Raw genomic sequence first — 18,597 nt, forward strand, 5'->3', positions numbered from 1 at the left:
CAAGTGGGATTTCTCCATACCTGGAAGGGTTAAGCCCTGAGTCAATCTGCAGCAAATGGCACACCCAGTTTGAGGTTCATGAGGGTGAAGTAATTTATCTATGAGTCATATCACTGAATACACTCTGTTCTATAGAATGTTGGTTAGCAACTGGCTCCCAAACATCGTGTCCAATGGTTCTGTTATACATGGCATTTGAAAAGAGGAGAGTTGCTCATTTGACTTAGCATTTGGCAATGAAATGAAGCTGGTATTGCAAAGGACATGGGTTTTCACTGACGGATTTAGGGTCTGAAGTGAAGTGCTGTGTTGCATGACTCCATTTTCATACTAAGCCTAAAGGCTGGAGGAGGACCACCCTGGTGCCCCTGGCTCAGGCCTGAGAAACTGTCATTATTGGAAACAAAACAGAAAAGAAAAAGAACCCAGCAGAATGGGCCTCTTGTTTTATTGTATGTGGCTTTTGCAAATGCTCTGACTCTATGATTAAATTCTTAGCAATTTTCAAAACTTCCATACTGATTGGTGCTTTTAAACTAGAACCTTAAAACCCAGTCCTCCCAACTCCAGATCCTATCAAAAGAGCCCTGTACTCGTTAGTCAGGAGGAATGAGCAGGCAAGAGGGTGAGGCTGTGTGTGTCCATGGCTGGAAGGAAGGTGTGATGAGTTGCTGTTTTGTTGCTAGGCAACAGGTTTTATGTGACAACAATTCCTTTTCTCTGAAGAATCAGAGAGCTCTTTTTTGTTTCATGAAAGCAGTGTATTTTCTTGATACAAGTACATGTGGAGTTTACACTAATTTGTCATATGATAGTAGAAGTGTTTATAGAAGGGAATGCTAATCTATTTTTTAATTCTTTGATTTGCTTTCCATTGCCACCTGAGAAATTATTTGCTTAAGGGAGACATGGTTTCTTCCTTTTCTCAGCAGATGACCCTGGTTTGGTTTGTCTGGCTGTGGTTTTTGTGACTGCCACTCTCTCCAAGCCTCTAAACTCCCCCAGGTAAGTAGTGAATGTGCCTTTGAGCTTCTCAAAAGAGAACATGTTTACATTTGGAAATGTTATTCGATTTGATGTTATAATTCCCAACTAGTTAGCTAATCCTGATGTAAACATGTCATGGTGTCTTCAATATTTCTTCTTCTTTTATTGATTCTGTCCTAATATAGTACATATATGTTGGGTGCTAGTTAGTCTTCCCTAAATAGGACCCTAGATCTCTTGCATCCTTATAACCTTCAGAGCATCTAACATAGAAGTTGGCATGTAGTAAATGCTTAATAAATGCCCATTGACTAGAAAGATAAATAGACACACAAAGATTAATATGGAGCTGTGCTTTCTAATTACATGGATTTTATTTATTTATTATTTTTTTAAAAAAAGCTTTTATTTATTTATTCATGAGAGACACAGAGAAAGAGGCAGAGACATAGGCAGAGGGAGAAGCAGGCTTCCTGTGAGGAGCCCGATGCTGAGACCCCAGGAGCATGACCTGAGCCAAAGGCAGACACTCAACCATGGAGCCACCCAGGTGCCCCTAATTACATGGATTTTAAAGAGATTGAAGCGGGCTCTGAAAATGAGGTGAGGATTGGCTTCACAGGTATCATAAAAAGAGACAAACATCTAAATGCACTTAATTTTTTTTAAAGATTTTATTTATTTATTCATAGACATACACACAGAGAGGCAGAGACACAGGGAGAGGAAGAAGCAGGCTCCATGCAGGGAGCCTGACGTGGGACTCGATCCTGGGTCTCCAGGATCACACCCCAGGCTGCAGGCAGTGCCAAACCGCTGCTCCACCAGGGCTGCCCTAAATGCACTTAATTTAGAGATCTGTCCTTCCTTCAAACGTAAAAATCATATATTTAATGTGGAAAAAGCAATCAGAAACTCCTGGGTATAGATTCAGAATGCTGATACTCTCTTAATCTTAGGAACCCATCAAGTTACTTCGAAAAATGGAAAGTATGTAGGCTTGAGAACCAGCCTACAGATTTACTGTTTTTTCCTAAGATAGTGTATTCTAGAGTGGAGTTAGGATTTTTGCTACCACACTACAACATCTTCTGAAAATGCTTCCCTGCTGATGGGAGGCAATGTGTCCCTGTCATTCTTTTCTTTTTGATTGTGTAGAAAAATCGTTGGATGAACTTTGTCTCCTAGGTTGAGAAGATTAAAATGTTTGCCCTACTCCATCCCTGCCACCCTCTGGGACATTGATTTTTGTTCCCAAAGAATAATGGTTAATATTCATCAGGTACTTATTATGCGCTGGCCACTGCTCTAAGCTCTTTACGTGAATTAATCCCTTAATCCTCACAACAATCCTATGAAGTGGATGCTGTTATTGTCTCTTTTCTAGAGGAAGAAACTGAGGTACAGAGAGGTTAAGTAGCTTGCCTGAGGACTCTGCATCCAGCATGTGACAGAACTAAGTTTGGAACCAGACAGGCTAGCTCCAGTCTCTACTCTCCTGACCCTTCCATGGCACCACCTCTGAAACAGAGAAGGGGAAAAGCAAGTCCTAACACTCGAATTGTCACCACGCCAGGTGTACACTCCCCAGCCAACTGCTGCCTCCCACACTGTACTCTCCTTAGCCTTGTTCTGGGCTGGGCTGGGGCTGATGGTTCATTCACACCGAGGCTCTCAAGGATCTTTGCAAATGCGGGTGAATGCAGGTGCGGCTTACCCCCAGAGCTCCCTTGTCCTTACCCTAGGCCTAGGCCTATCTATGCTGCGGTTGAGCCCAGCCTCCCTGGGCTTGCCTTAGAGCTTCCCCTGCCTGATCTGCACCCTGAAAACCTAGGACTGGCCTTCGTGGGGAGCCAGGAAGGCACTCAGACTACAAATGTATCTTCCAAGAGGAGGTTCATTTCCCACAAGGGCAAGCCTGGGGCTGCACCCAAGGAGAGGCATTGGCTCTCATGATGGAGAGAACATTCTGGTGCTCTGGCCTTGCCAAAGGCTGTCAGGACACAGGCTGCCATACACACACACACACACACACACACACTCTCTAGTGCTTTTATATAACAAGTTTGCCTTCCACATCGCTCCTTCATCAGCAAACACTTCAGAAAGTACAGCCCTACCTGCATTCCAAAGACTACACAAATCACTTCCCTCCCTGCTGAAAGGCCCTCACTCCCAGAGTGAATCATAGCAACTGCTGAAGAGCAGCGGTAGGGCCCCACCCTTCCCACAGGAAGTGAGAAAGAGTAAATATATAGTTTTTCTCTAAGGGCTAGGACACATTAAATAGGTGATTTTAAAAAGCGAGAGCTGTTTAAGAGGTAGTGACAGCTCTGGAGAAGAACAATGAGTCAGGGGACATGGCTGTAGCCAGGCAGAGACCACAGGATTCCTGTAAACTCTTTTATAAACAGGGCTCTGAAATTCCAGAGCCCGCAGGAGGTGGCTCCTTCTTTGACTAAGCGCTGCTATGCCACCAAGAATGCATCCAGGATTGGGGCACTTGGGACACCTGAGATGTGGGGTCTGAGCCCTAGGGCAGAATATTCTTTTAGCATTAAAAGAAAAACCAAAGTGTCGATTCTTTCATGAAGCGCCTGGCAGGGCCCTATAAGCCCCTCTGTACATGAGTGCTTGTTTTTGCACCCCTAGGACCCCAACAAAGGTCAGGGGCAGGTGGGGTTTGAGAGGCCACTGGAGTCCTTGGGATAATACTGATGTCAGGCTGCCATTCAGCAGGGCTTATAAGGCGATCACTCTGGGGGCAAGGACCCCAGGTTACCAGTTGTATTCCCAGTATGCAGTTTGGACAGTCTGCAGTGATTGGGGCAAACCAACATTCCACTTCTAGTTTCTCCAAAATGACAAAGGGGCCACCAACAAAGAAAACCAGAACCACTCAAAGCTATTGCTAATTGAGGAAGACCTAAATTGCAAAGAGCCTGGGAGCACGGAGTCACCCGGAGCCTTGTTTAAATGTGAATTTGGGGGAAGATCTGAGAGTCTACATTTTTCTTGGTCGGATCACACTTCAAGCATTGGGGTGCTAGAGAACAAGCGGGAAGGGTGGTCAGTAGAGATCAGCCCTGCCGGAGTTGGAGAGAGGCTTCCTGGGGTCTGGGGGTTTGAGACAGCTCTTAGTGTTGAGACTGGATGGGCAGGAGAGTAAAGACACCCCAGATCCACCTTGTAAGGCGGTGGGTGACCTGACGGATTCCACGGTGAATGGCAACTACCCCTTGTACAAGGACCAGGATCAGCTGGCCGGGTACCCTTGGGGAAAAGTTGAGGGTTGGAGCAGTTAGGAGCTTGGAAACTGGACTCTGCCATTCAGTAGCTGGGACACTGGGGGGCAGGTCTTAGAAATGGGGAGAGTAGTACCAGTCTGTTAGGATTGGTGTGAAGATGAAATAAGATGATACATGAAGTGCTTAGTTCAGGACCGGGCATGGCATAAGCAACCACAAATAGAATACTTGTTGATATTTATTATTATTATTATTATTATTATTATTATTATTATTATTATCGTCAACAGCTGAAGTGAAGCAGTGGTGTGTCTCCTATTTATCTCTGAGCCTTGGGCCAACATATCCCTGAACAGATGGCTCCTGGTTGAGGCAGGCACTCCCTTCTCTCCATTTGTATCCCAAGGTGCAGGTTGGCTCATGATGGATGGGCATGGCTCCCAATGGATGGGGGAAGTGAACAGCTTGACTGGAGGCAGAAAGACCTCATGCCCAGGGCCTAGGAAGGATGGAGACTCTCCCTGCTCCCAGGAGAAAGGATTCAGGGCACCTAAGACTAATTGATTGGTGGAAAGAAGTTTCTTGAAAGCTTGCCATGACATTGAAATGTCGCTACAGGGAAGATTCTATTTTAGCCACGGTCCAGCGGGACATGTTCTAATCTGAGGTGCACTAGATTCAGGCTGGGGATTCATTAGCTTCAAGTTTCCTGACACTGGGTACCCCAAAGGCCCACTATGCCACCTTCCCTGGCCGTCTATGACCAGCCAAGAGCTGTGCTGGAGACAGTCATTAAGGTTCTTTTCACAGAGGGTGGAGTTCCAAATATTTGTCCCAAATATTTCCCTTTGAGAGCTAATCCAAGAGATAAAGGAGAGGTACCAGCAATGCCACACCCAAGCTAGGCCAGACCTCTGGAACAGCAACTGGGAACAGCGATGAAAATGGGCAGAGTCTAAACAGCAATGATTTATCTTCCAAAGTCTGGCAGTTTTTTTATTCTAATTTTTCTTCTCCTCCCCTTTAACAGGGAAGGACAATCTTAAGGCCAATTGACCATGCTCTGTGTTTTCCTCAGATGATTTGCATGTGAACCCATGAAGTTTTTGCATGGCCATTGGTGCCTCCTGCTACTCCAGCTCTTCCTCTGCTCTTTCGAGGACTGAGCCGACATGCAAAGATGTTGCCCAGTTTTAGAGGTAAAGAGATACAAGGCCTCCCGTCCTCACTAACCTGTATGTCCCCTCTCCTGCCTGGTACTAGGGCTGGCTCTCCTTGCCCCACCCTCCTGTGGTTCCCCACCCCCACCCCGCCTCATCACGCCCCCATCCCCACCCCTACTCAGCCCCCAGCCCATCCCCACTCCCACTCCCACTCCCACCCAGAGAGGCTCCCACGTTGGAGCCTTTGGTTGACCAAAGTTTACCAGCTGGGAGCCCCTCCCGCCCCTGGACTTCCTCTTGCCAGGTCTTGGTCCAAGATGACAATTTAATTATCTCACATTTACTGGAGGGAGGAAGTCTCCCAGAAGCCACCCCCCCCCCCTTGGATCATCTATGCATTTTAGCAGCTGCTTTTATTGGTTCATTTAGGAAAGAACCTGGGAGAGCATCCACAGTCAGTAAGTAGACCTTGTCAGAGTTTTGTTATTGTTAATAGCTGAGGCTTATTGAAACAATTTAGTGCCAACCCTGTGCTGGGCACAGTGTAAGGGCCCATAGAGAATGTGGCCCCTGCCTCTGGCTGTTTCCAGGCCACTGAAGATGATTGACAAACTGAAGGCCATGGGCACTTGACAAACTGAAGGCCATGAAGGTAGAAGAGAGAACACAGTGCTCAGTGCCCCACACCATGTGAGGGACTGGCTGAGTCTACCTCTGAGAGGTGAGAAAACCTCACAGAGGAGGTGGCATTCGGGCTGTGCTGTGGTCTGAATGGGGCCCCCAATTCCTATGCTAAAATCTCAAACCCCAAAGATAATGGTACTAGGAGGTGGGGCCTGTGAGCTGTGATTAATTAGGTCTCGAGGGCAGAGCCTGATGAAGGCGACTAGTGGCCTTATAAAAGAGGCCCCAGAAAACTCTGTCACTCCTTCCACCACGTGAGGACACAGCGAGAAGGCACCAGCTGTGAACCCGGAAGTGCGCTCTCACCAGAACATGACGGCACGGGTGCTGGCGCCCTGACCTTGGACCTCCAGCCTCCAGAACTGTGAGAAATAGATGTTTGCTGTTGGCAAGCCACCCAATCTGTGGTATATTTTTGTTACAGCAGCCCGAATGGACGAAGGCAGGCGGTTTCTTCAGGGCTGAGTGGAAGTTTACCAGAGGGAGAGGAGGGAAGAGGACATGCCAGGCAGTGATAGAAGAGTATGGAGGCAAACAGGTGGCCGTGAAGAAGGCCTGTGTCTTCTTCCAGGACAGCAGTCCAGTTTGGCTAGAGTGGAGGAGGGAACAGGGCTGAGGGGAGGAGAGGCTGGAGTGGATCTAAATGGAGAGTGACCTTTTGAGGACCATGGTGGTTCCACTGATGGGAGCCAGAGACTTGATGGGAGGTGGGTGGTGCTGTGGAGGATCCCGTGGAGAGGAGGCTTAGGGGTCCCCTATTGGGAAGATCTGCAGTATCTAGTGAAGTACTTGCATATACGCCAACACTCAGTAGACTATATGTTGGTGGTGCTTCTTTCAGGGTATAGGTGAGGAAACGATTGTGGTGAGTGGATACTAGGCTTAGCAAGCTTGTACCATCTTCCAGAGGGCCTAAACAAATCGCACTGTGGAGTCCCCATTGTTGTTCGGTAGGCCTCACTGTATGATCTTCGTATATGAAGCGTGGCCACAAATAAATGGGGATGCTTGGCTAATCTAACCACTGGCATTCTGGCATCCTACAGAGCACATTCTCCTTCAAAAATAGAGGTACAGTCATTCTGTCGATACCAAGGGGGTGCCTAAAGGGATAGCCAAAATACAGCTTCAATTTATCTTGAGAGAAATCCTTCGATGGGAAGAATGAGTGGATTGCATTCACTGTGCTGTAGATTTTGACTTTGATAGACTCTTGATCTCAAAAGTAAATTTTTGCTGCCAGGCCCAACTCTGCAGAATCCTTTTCTTCAGGGGAGCAGAGACCAGATGAGTAAGAGTGACTGGATATATGGTGTATCGCTCCTAGTGCCTAGTAGGTGCCTACTATAGGCTTAATGAATGAATGGTAGAATTTGCAGTAAAAACTTAATACACGCTTAAAGTCCTTGGGTTTTCATATATTTTAAATAATTTCAAAAATACAAATATGTTGCAAGACTAATTCAAAGAACTTTTTGGTTCTTGAACAAGTTTAGAGTAAGTTGCAGGCCTGATTTCCCCTTACTCCAAAAAATTATAGTACATATTGCCTACACATAAGAATGGTTTTCTATGCAACCACAACCTAACCATCAACACCAGGAGATCAGCTCTGGGACATCACAACATCCACCAACACCACTCAGGCTTCACCAACTGAATAATGTTCTTTACAGCCAAATGGTCAATGCCAGGAGTAGACGTTTCTCTTAGCTATCAAGTTTCTTTCATCTCCTTCAATCTGGAATGGTTGCTCAGTCTTTCCTTATCTCTCAAAACACTGACATTTTGAAGATTGCAGGCCAATTAATTTGTAGAATGTTCCTCAATTTGGGTGTGTCTAATGTTTTCTCAGATTTAGGTTAGGCTATTTTGATAGGGATTTTACAAAAATGATTCATATTCTCAGTGCATCCTATCAGGTGGGCACATAGTTTTATCTGCCCCATTATCAATGATATTAATTATCTTTTGACAGCTCCTGCTTCAGGTTATTTGTACAAATAGCACAGGAGGATAGCAGCCCAGGATGACACCAGGTCTTCTTTCTTCACACTGGTGCATGGAAGCATCTACTGCAGGGCCTTTTTTGGATGGGGGAGGTGGAAGTGGGAGGGTAGACACCTTTAGAGAGCCAGAGCTAGAGCCAGAGGTGGAGCTGTAAGCCTGGTTTGAACCTTGGCCTTGGCCTTGGCCTTGGCCTTGGTCTCTCTTCAGCAGAGGTTGAGATCCTAGGTGCTATGGGCACCAGCATGCTTCCTGAGCTTAGGGTGGGCAGTATAGACAAGTTAGCTGAACTTTCAGCTGATGCCTTTTGGGATCTTGGGCTTGACCTCCTTGGGCTTTACAAAGACCTCAATAGCCTTGGCATGAACACTCATGGCCTTGGCATTGTTGGCCTGCATTTTCCTCAAGCCTTTTTCGTGCTTCTTGGCAAAGAATTTGGGGTCCACCCCACTAACAGATTCATTAGCTTTCTAGACTCTTTATGCCATCTCTGTGCTATTTTGGAGACTACCTGTGTGTGATGAGGTTCTTGGACTTAGCTAGTCTGCACTATAGCCCATCACATGAGGTTAACTTTGATGACTTGATTCTGGTATCTGTCAGATATTTCTACTATTAATGGAACTTGTTTTTAATAAGAATTTATTTGAGACTATGCAAATATCTCATTTCTCATCAAACTCTCTTTCACTTGGTTTAGCAACATTGAAGTTTCTTGCTAAAATTATTATATGATGGTTACCAGAATCATACCAGAATTTTATCATTCCATCTACATTTGTTTGTTGGCATGCTACTATAATTTTGAACTGTCTCTTTCTTCCTGTTTATCTATCTCAGAATAGAATCATGGCTTCCTATTTTATTCAGTGGATTTATAATTCTCTTACTACCATTACATATTTTGATACTTGAATTGTTCCAGATTCAGTAGTGGGGCTAGTGGGGCCCTATTCAAGTTAGCTTCTGTGTCTTTTTTTTTTTTTTTTTTTTTTTTACTTATATCCATCCTACTCTGAGTGCTTCTTTACTTTCTAGGTCAACAAAATGTTCCAGGTTCATCTTATACTTTTCCCTGACTCAACACTGGAATTAGGGAAACCTGATTGCTTTTAGTGGTGAGTGGGCTTTAGAAATCAAGCTTTTTGGTGTTAGGGATGCTCATTGCTATTGGGGTCTCACTGCTTTAAGCTTTCTCCATCATCAGAGGTAGGAAATATCTGTATAATCTCTCTCTCTCTCTCTCTCTCTCTCTCACACACACACACACACACACAAACACACACACTATATATTGAAAACCACCAGTACATATTAATACTTCCAGTTCCAATGAAATACTATGTGGTTCATTCTAGCTTCTCCTCTTTCCACATCTGTAACTCCTCAACAGTGAGAAACTTGACTCCCTTTATCCTTAATACATTTGCAGCCAATCTCCTGACTCTGCCAGGCCACTGCTCTTCTTGACACACCTTTTGTGTGGGAAACCAATCCCATGGGCTTTGGCACTGAGTTATTAAGGAAGGAGTGCTTTGCTTTGCTTTTATAATGGGAATATGATGTATTGTATATATTTTACATTTGAGAATAAGCAACATCAACAACAGGGATCAGCTTAAGAAGGTAACTTCAGAAATTCTGATTTTATGTCTTTCTTTCACTCTTTACAGATAAACTTCATAACAAACTATCTATAGGGATGAAGTAGGACTTCCTAAAATTCCCACGCCCTACGTTAACTGAGATGATTATGTCCTGTTAGTTTAGCTATGCACCTAAACAGAAGTTTGTTTTATCTTATTCAGTATTTTTAGGTATTTTGTGGTGAAAGTATTTTCAAATTAGTTGTCCAATTTACTACCAGAAACTTCAGTCCTGAATAGCTAACTCGAAATTACTTTGAGTCATTACTCTGAAGGGTACCCTTCTACTGGCAAGTAAGTTGTCATGTGACCAGGTCTAGAATGTCTGTTACTGGCTCCCTCCTTGGAAACCTCCAGTTCTTGGAGAATGCCTAGGAAAACTCTAGACAACAGCCAGACATCAAGCTTTTTCAAAGTCTGCCCATCTCAAAAACCTGTTTCTAGTGGTGTGAACTAGTTCCTTTTTTTTTTTTTTTTGTGAACTAGTTCCTTAAAAGGCCTTTCATGTACCTGATGAAGCTGTCCTGTTTTTCATCTGTCTATCCTCTATCTATCTATCATCTATCTATCAATCTATCTTCTTTTAGCCAAGAGTCCCATGGCAATCACCACAGTGTCTCAGCCATTGAAGTGAGCTTTGGAGAAGGAACTTGCAACCAAAGATTATGTGAATATATCTAATGATTGCCAACTTTAGCCAGAGAAGGGATTATCTTGCTAGGTTCTAGGTATTTTTAGGATTCCTGCTATAAAATGCTATTGTCATGAACCATCTTGCCCAGCTCTGCTCAGTGTAGTATAATTCCTTAGTTTTGCCATCAAGAGAATAATCAATACTCCCCAATGCAAAGCTCAGCAAATGACCAGGAATATTTCTATACTTCATTCTGCTGGATTTTGAGTTACATGGTCTTTGGACACAGCCATTCTTGTAGATCAGTAACCAGCACCTTTCCTAGCTCACACGTGCCTCTGAGCTGATGTCAGCTGTTCATTCCATGGTGTGCATTTCTTGTGCTCTACTGATTCTTTTGGCAGGAACACTTGGCCTTCATCTTACCAATGGTGTTTACATTAGAATGTGTCCTCTTAGTGACTGTTGCATTTTGTAGTACAGCCTTGCTGCCTAAGGCCTTGAATGAGGCCATTTTAAACTCCCAAGTATGTGCCAGCGGAAAGCATCACCATGTAATTCACAGTAAAGTGAGCAACGTCACTGAGAAAGCCTCAAACTTGTAGTTTTTAAACAAAAGGCCACATCTAAATATATTATAATACTGCATGTAGGAAATGTGATAATTATCTCCCAGGCTACCGGAACCACTTTTTCACTATCAGAGGACAATAACTGAAGTCTGGCAAAACAATTTCCTTAATGACCTCAAAAGTTGCCCTGAAGTTGTAATCCTAGGTAAAACAGAGATAGTAAAATACCTTATGACAGCAGATATTAGGGGGAAGAGAACCATACATCAGATCTGAGTCCTCCATTTTTCTATCTTTAGTACAGCATGGAAAGCCAGTCAGCAGACTCTACGAGCCAGCTTTTCTGATATCTTAACTTCCTTTAGGTCACACTACCTGCAAAATGGTAGTCAGATGCTTTTGTGTGGCTCTCAGGCTGTTGTATTTTGACTTCCTTCATCTCTCAACGCCCCCACATCCTGAGCCCTTGTGCTTGGTGTTACTTACAATCTCCATCTCTACGCCCTTGCACACATACTTAAATTCCTCCATTGTAATTAGTTCTCAGCTGTTTATTCATCTCTCATCCCTTCTAGACTGCAAGCCAGTCAGAACGGGTACTATGACCTATTCAGATTTATTTGTATGCTTGGGATACATACAGAGATCAAGAATTATTTGTTGAATGAATAAATGAATGAATGACTGAATGCACACATGCTTCAAACGTGCCACTTGAAATGTAGATTCTCATGAGCTCAGGTTCCAGGGTGGAGGTTGTAATCACTTGTTTCACAATAGTAGAGAGCACTTTCATTGCCTGCCACTCTTTGGTTCCTTGGTTTTGTCAACAGAAGATGTTGTATTGGGGCAACAGTAAGAGTCAAGGGATAGACAGTTTTTCAAACACAGCCCTTTATTGAACCAAAAAACAATCTGAGTGAATCACACCTTAAATCACTCTTGTTGGCAATGAAAGGAGTTAAAATAAAGAAGCAGAACTATTATATTGAGGTACATTAGCATCCAGCATTTATCACATCACATGCTCAGTTCATATGACTATTTTTGTAACTAATAACATCAGTTTTTTGCCATAACCAACTTTGTGTATTACATGTTATATATTAATTTCTCATATATTACATATAATTGTACATCAATTTCTCATCATCAGAAAATACAAGCTCTATTAAAGACCTTCTTAGGGATCCCTGGGTGGCGCAGCGGTTTGGCGCCTGCCTTTGGCCCAGGGCGCGATCCTGGAGACCCGGGATCGAATCCCACGTCAGGCTCCCGGTGCATGGAGCCTGCTTCTCCCTCTGCCTATGTCTCTGCCTCTCTCTCTCTCTCTCTCTCTGTGTGTGACTATCATAAATAAACAAAAATTTAAAAAAAAATAAATAAAGACCTTCTTAAAGTATAAAATAATGTAGTCTAACAAAGTGGGTTTGTCTAATTAGTTTTCTATTAAATTGGTTGTTCATTTGATCGAATCAAATAATCCAATGTCAAGTACATGCTGCTTACTTAAGTCACATACTTTTTGAGTTAGATGAAAATAGCTCCACTTAAACTCAAATCATGTAGTTAGATTTAATGCTTTGCAAGGCTCTAGGAACTCAGTTCACTTAAAACACCTAGGATGTGTAGTGGTTTGCAAAGTTTGCATTTTTGAGATAATACCCACTGCTTTCTCATTGTGTAGCACACAATATGCACACACACACTCAGTACATTTTATAACCTTATACTTGAGAAGAGGATGTAAAAGTATTTCTTTCACTGGCAGTGATGAAAGTGATTATGCAAGATCAATTAACAAAATGAATGACTTTAAAAGGGAACAATATCCTTTCTATATTTTAAAAACTCTAATTTTTGTTAATGCCTATTTCTGTTCTTAGTTTTTTTGTGTTTGTTTTCCTTTTCTCTTTGGTGTTGCCAGACCAAATCATTTTCATTAAAAATTATAGTCAGAATTGGAGCTTGGGACCAGTTAGAAAGAACAGGTCTTACCATAAAAGTATGTATGCCTAATGCCTATTTGTGAACCAGGCTATTTTGCTGAAATGTTTCAGAAGCTCTACTAAATAATAATTGATGTCTTTTACTTAACAGATTTCAGTAACTGTTAAATGAATGTCAAGCACAACTAAAGTTGAAGCTGATATTTGTTTTTTGTTTTTGAGAGAGTGTGTGCATGTGTGCACATGGTCACGAGGCGGGAGAGGTAGAGGGAGAGAAAGAGGGAATCCTAAGCAGAGTCCCTACTGATCGTGGAGCCTGACACGGGGTCAGTCTCATGACCTGAGCCGAAATCAAGAGACCGATGCTTAACTGACCAAGCCACCCACGTACTCCTGAAGCTAATATTTGGAAATGATGTTACTGAAGTTTCAATAAGGGTGTTTAAAGTTATAAATGGTAAGATTGGTCTTAATGTAAATTACTACCTGACTATAAAATTCAGTGTGGTAAATGTAGCTCTCTAAAAGGAACAATAAAGACATAATCATCACAGCTATGTGCTTTCCTTCTTAAACATTCAGAGAAAGGGCCAGAAAGAACTAATATTTTTGAATATCTATATCCACCACAAAAGGATCTCAGGGTTGTCAGGTTCTGTGGTTAGTACTTTTGGCTTGGATTCTCTCTCTCCCTCTGGCCCTCCTGCTCATGCTCTCTCTCATAAATAAACTCTTTTTAAACAGTTCATATACACCACAAAATAATACAGGAACTTCACATATCTAACTTAATCCTTGCAGCAAAGTCAGCTACAGATAAGGAAAATGTGGTTCAGAGAAATCTGGGGGACGCCTGGGTGGCTCAGCAGTTGAGCGTCTGCCTTCGGCTAAGAGTGTGATCGAGTGCCACATCGAGCTTCCTGCATGGAGGAACCTGCTTCTCCCTCTCCCTGCCTCTCTGCCTCACTCTCTCTGTCTCTCATGAATTAATAAATAAAACCTTAAAAAAAAAAAAAAAAGAAATTTGGAAACTCACATAGCATTAGGCATAGAGGGAGAGTGGTAGGCTGGGGATTACTCCTAGCAGTCAGCTGTCCTTAGGACTTCCATCAGGTAGTTCTGGTAGCTTTGGGTAAAGTGTAGAAAAATATCTGAAAGTCATTATTTAAAGATTTTTTAAAAAAATATTTTATTTATTTGAGTGAGAGAGAGCAAAGAGGGAGAGAGAGAAGCAGGCTCCCCACTGAGCAGGGAGACCGATGTGGGTCTCCCTCCCAGGACTCTGAGATCATGACCTGAGCTGAAGGCAGATACTTAACTGACTGAGCCACCCAGGTGTCCCTGAAAGTCATTCTTCTAACCAGTTTGTTTCTTGGTTCCTAACCAAATGGATCTAAGTGAGCCACTTTGTGAATAGTCCAGTCTCCATATTGACAAGCACAGTAGAATCCAGAACCTTTTCAAAAACTTTGTACTGCATGTTTCATACAATCTGAGGAAGTGGAGATTTTTAAGACATCTGGCACCATTATTTTCCCTCAGTATTAATCCTTTTCTGAAGCCAGCAACAGGACAAACATCTCACTGAGGATTTGTAACAATTACTCACTGATCTCAATTCAATTTTGTGTCAGCCTAAGACTGAATTTCCAATTAGGTAAGACAAAGTGAAAAGAACCGCAGAACTTAGTAATGAAGGGCACCAACACTGGAGTGGGACAACCTTGTGTAAAAATCCCGGCACTGCCATCCTACTGCCATGTGACTTAGGTCAAGCTAGTCTAGCACTCTGGGCCTTAAGTTTCCTTTTCTGTAAAATGGGTACAAGAATGGTATCTAAGTCATAGGTGAGGATTTCATGAGGATTAAAGGAAAACACCTCTTGGGGGGCTTGGATGGCTCAGGGTATGATCCCTGGGGTCCTGGGATCGAGTCCCACATCAGGATCCCCCCCAGGGAGCCTGCTTTTTCCTCTGCCTATGTCTCTGCCTCTCTGTATCTCATGAATAAATCAATAAAATCTTTTCTTTTAAAGCAAACATCTGTTAAGCACTTGCAATGCCCAGCACACTGAAATTAATGATAGTTATTAGTGATGTTCGTGTTCAATCCTATGTTAGGTTCTTTCTACACCAACTACAAATGATAATGCAGGCTGTGAGCTACGGAAATCACAGAGGCCTTTATGGCCTTTGCAGCCAGAGGCGACAGGACGGGACTGGAAGGAGGCCCAGAACTCAGGAGCAGAACCCCTTTCAAGCTCAGTCACCGTCCGACGGGAGCAATAGCTCCCCCAAGGTCCTCTTTGCTCTGGGAGGATTAAAAGGGTTTTCCGTGAACCGCCCTTGGCGTTTATTCAGTAACTTTCACCCACGACGCAGCGAACCAGTCACCAAAAAGAAAACTGAAAAACCCCGAGACTCAGAAAAGTAATGCAGCGCGACAGGGCGGGCAGCCAGACAGCAGGACAGGACAGGACAGACGTGGCTGCGTGCTCAGCATGTGGGACGAGGGCACGGGAGCTCTGGCTTGGAGCCGGGCAGGACGCACCGCGGGGGCTCGGAGGTCGGCGGTGCAGAGCCGGACGCAGGGGCGCCGACAGGCGGGGCCGGGCACCAGACCGCACCCGAGCAGCGCGGCCGCTCGCAGCACGTGCTTCGTAAGACGCCGAACGCCGCCCGGCAGCTCCGTCCCCGAAGCACGAGTCAGTTCGGCTCTCAGGCTCCTTCCCTGAGCCCTACCGTAACCGACAGACCACGGAGCGGGCTTGGAGGTCCGGGGGGAGCGCCCCCGAGTCCCCCCGCAGCCTCGGCGCCGCGGAGCCCGCTCACACGCAGCCCCCTCCGCGCTCCCCAGTCCCGCCGGAAACGCCCCTCCCCCCGTCTCGGCTCCGCCCCGCGGCGCGCGAGCGTGTCGTCACCCGCAACCCGCCAATCAGGCCGCGAGACCAAAATAGCGCCGTATAAAAGCGTGCGGGCCGGCGCCGCGGTCTCCGGGCCGCGCGCTGGGGCGGGGCTGCGCGCGCAGGTGAGCGGGGCGGGGCGGGGCCGGGGGCGCGGTCGGGGGCGCGGTCGGGGGCGCGGTCGGGGGCGCGGTCGGGGGCGCGGTCGGGGGCCGGGGGCTGTGTCCCAGCGAGCGGCTGGGCTCTAGGTCGTGGAAGTGGCCGCTCCTCTCCTAACTGGTTCCCAACTCGAAAGGAGCGCCGGCCGCCACGCGCGGCGTGCGCAGTCACGGGGCGTGCGTGAGGAGCGGACCGCGACCGCGTGTGCGGCCGGCGCGCCTCGTCCCGCCTGGTCCCGCCTGGTCCCGCCTCGTCCCGCCTCGTCCCGCCCGGGAAAGTGCCCGTGGGGGAGGGGCGCGGCCCTGCCCTGGGACCGGCTCCCGGCCTAGGCGGGGGTGGGAGGTCGACCTCCTTCCCGGACGGGGAGAAGGTTTCTCGAGGTCATCTTTCCGGGAGGAGGTGACTCTGAGCTGTTAGGTGGTTTGGAAAAAAGACTCTGACGTCGTACCCTCCGGGATCCAAGCCTCTGCCCGGTCCCGGCTGCTCTGGGAACCTGAGAGCGTCCCCATCTTTAAGACGCAACGCAGGTGGCAGTAGAGCTGTGGTCTCGTTCTTTGAGGCGCCCCTGGGTGATGGTGTTCCTTTCTGCCTTTGTCCCTTCCCTCCCTTCTTTTCCCAATCTCTTCCTTTCATTCTCTCCATTCTCTTTCTTCTCTCCTTCATCCTTTCGTCTTTCTTCCCTTTTTGCCAATTGAGGTGTAACCTGCATACCACCAGGTATAACCAGCTGCGCACCTGAACAGTTAAGAGGACAGGGAGGTGAACGCTCATGTGTGTATGTGCACACCTTAACCAGCTCCCAGGGCAAGATGTAGGACCTTTCAGTTACCCCAGATGCCCAACTGACTGAGCCCTTGAGGTACCCCCTCATCATGGTTTTATTTTGTTTTTTATTTTATTCTTTTTTTAAAGATTCTATTTATTTACCCATGAGGGAGGTAGAGACACAGGCAGAGGGAGAAGCAGGCTCCCTGCAGGGAGCCGGATGTGGGACTCGATCCTGGACCCTGGGATCAGGCCCTGGGCAAAGGCAGTCTCGTAACCACTGAGCCACCCAGGCGACCCTCATCATGGTTTTAGTGTGCAATTTTATAAAGGCTTAATGATGTTGAACATCATTTTATGGGCTTCTTTGTGATAAATATTGACAAAAGATCTGGTCAAGCCTTTTTTCCCCATTAAAAGAAAAAACAGGCTGGGGGCACCTGGGTGGCTTAGTTGGTTAAGCAGCTGACCCTTGATTTTGGTTTGGGTTGTGATCTCAGGGTTGTGGAATCGCTCCGGCCTTCAGGCCCCACTCTCCGCAGGGAGTCTTCTTGGGATTCTCTCCCGCTTCCTACTCAAATAAAGAAATAAAATATTTTTCAAAAAAAGTTTATTATCTTACTGTTGAATTTTGAGAGTTCTTTATATATTCTGAAAGACTTTCTTCCACGGAATTAACTTTGCATCTTTGTGAAAGATGATTGGCCATATGGTGTGCTTATTGCTATTGTTCTTACATGTCTACTTTTTCCTTATAGACTTTAAAAATTCCCTGTGTGATAGTTCCAAACTCTGTGTCATTTCTGAGTCAGGTTCTGATGCTTTGTCTTTTCATACTGTAATTTTTCTTGTCTTTTAACATGCCTAGTAATTTTTTTTTGTTAAAAGCCAGACATAATGTATCAGGTAAGAGGAACTGGGGTAATCAGGCTTTTAGGGTAAAATTATGTTCATCGGGCCAGGAGTTGCCAGTGTTTAATCTTTCCTATAGCTGCAAGTACCAGAAATTTCCTCTAGTTTCCTCAATTTTTAATGCTTTCCTGTTGTCTTTAGGCTTTCCTAAGAATTTCTTAGAGTCTTGTGTTTTGCAGCCAGCACTCTCCATTGTAATCCCTGTTACTGTATACCAGAGCCCTGTCGATATGGTGGTAAGGTGTGAGGGGAGGGAGATATTCTGTAATCATATCATTAAATTTGTTTTTAGTGGGCTTGAGTCCTGGGGCAGTGACCTTCAGAAGCAGTGTTTGGATTTTTTTTCCCCTCTCCTTACCCGAGACAAGGCTTGAGGGGGGGTTGAATTGGCTAATTGCCATTCCTTCAAATCAGATAAGACTCCCTTAGAGGGAAGCCCTTTGTTATGGAGATCTCTTTGGGTGTTTTTCAAAATGGTTAATTTTCCTCTTCCCCTGCCTGAAAGCATGGTGGGGCTTCCAGAGCTAAAGCCCATGAAAATGTGGGTCTCTCCAAGCCTGGAGAGTTGAAACTAGAAGTATTGTTGAGTAATTTTTAAGTTTGGAGATTTTCCAGCTCTCTTTCTCTTATTGATTTCTGATTTATTTCCATTGTGGTCACAGATCAAATTTTGTATTCTTTCAGTTCTTTTAACTTTATCAAGGCTTGTTTTATGACCTTGGATATGGTCTACTTTGGTGAGTGTTTCTCAGGATGAACGTTATTAAGTGATCTATTCACAAGTATCAATTATATTAATTGGTTGATAGTGTTTTTCAGTTTTGTGTCCTTGCTAATTTTCTACTTGTTCCATCGATCACAGAGAGGAGTAATGAACTCCCCACCTGTCATTTTGGATTTGTCCATTTCCCCTTCGTTTTATCATTTTTTGCTACAGGTATTTTGAAGCTCTGTTGTCACATTTAGAAT

General features: G+C 45.1%; 1 long non-coding RNA gene across 1 annotated transcript; it reads left to right on the plus strand.

Annotated features, from left to right (window-relative positions):
• The first annotated feature begins 732 nt into the window (after nt 1–732).
• Nucleotides 733–13,841, plus strand: LOC112643796 (uncharacterized). The gene is made up of 4 exons (XR_004811458.2): nt 733–1,005; nt 5,314–5,434; nt 5,828–5,856; nt 13,692–13,841. It is a non-coding gene; the product is annotated as an uncharacterized LOC112643796 (long non-coding RNA).
• The last annotated feature ends 4,756 nt before the right edge of the window (nt 13,842–18,597 follow it).

This window comes from Canis lupus, chromosome 1 (genome assembly GCF_003254725.2).
Source record: "Canis lupus dingo isolate Sandy chromosome 1, ASM325472v2, whole genome shotgun sequence".
NCBI lineage: Eukaryota > Metazoa > Chordata > Mammalia > Carnivora > Canidae > Canis > Canis lupus.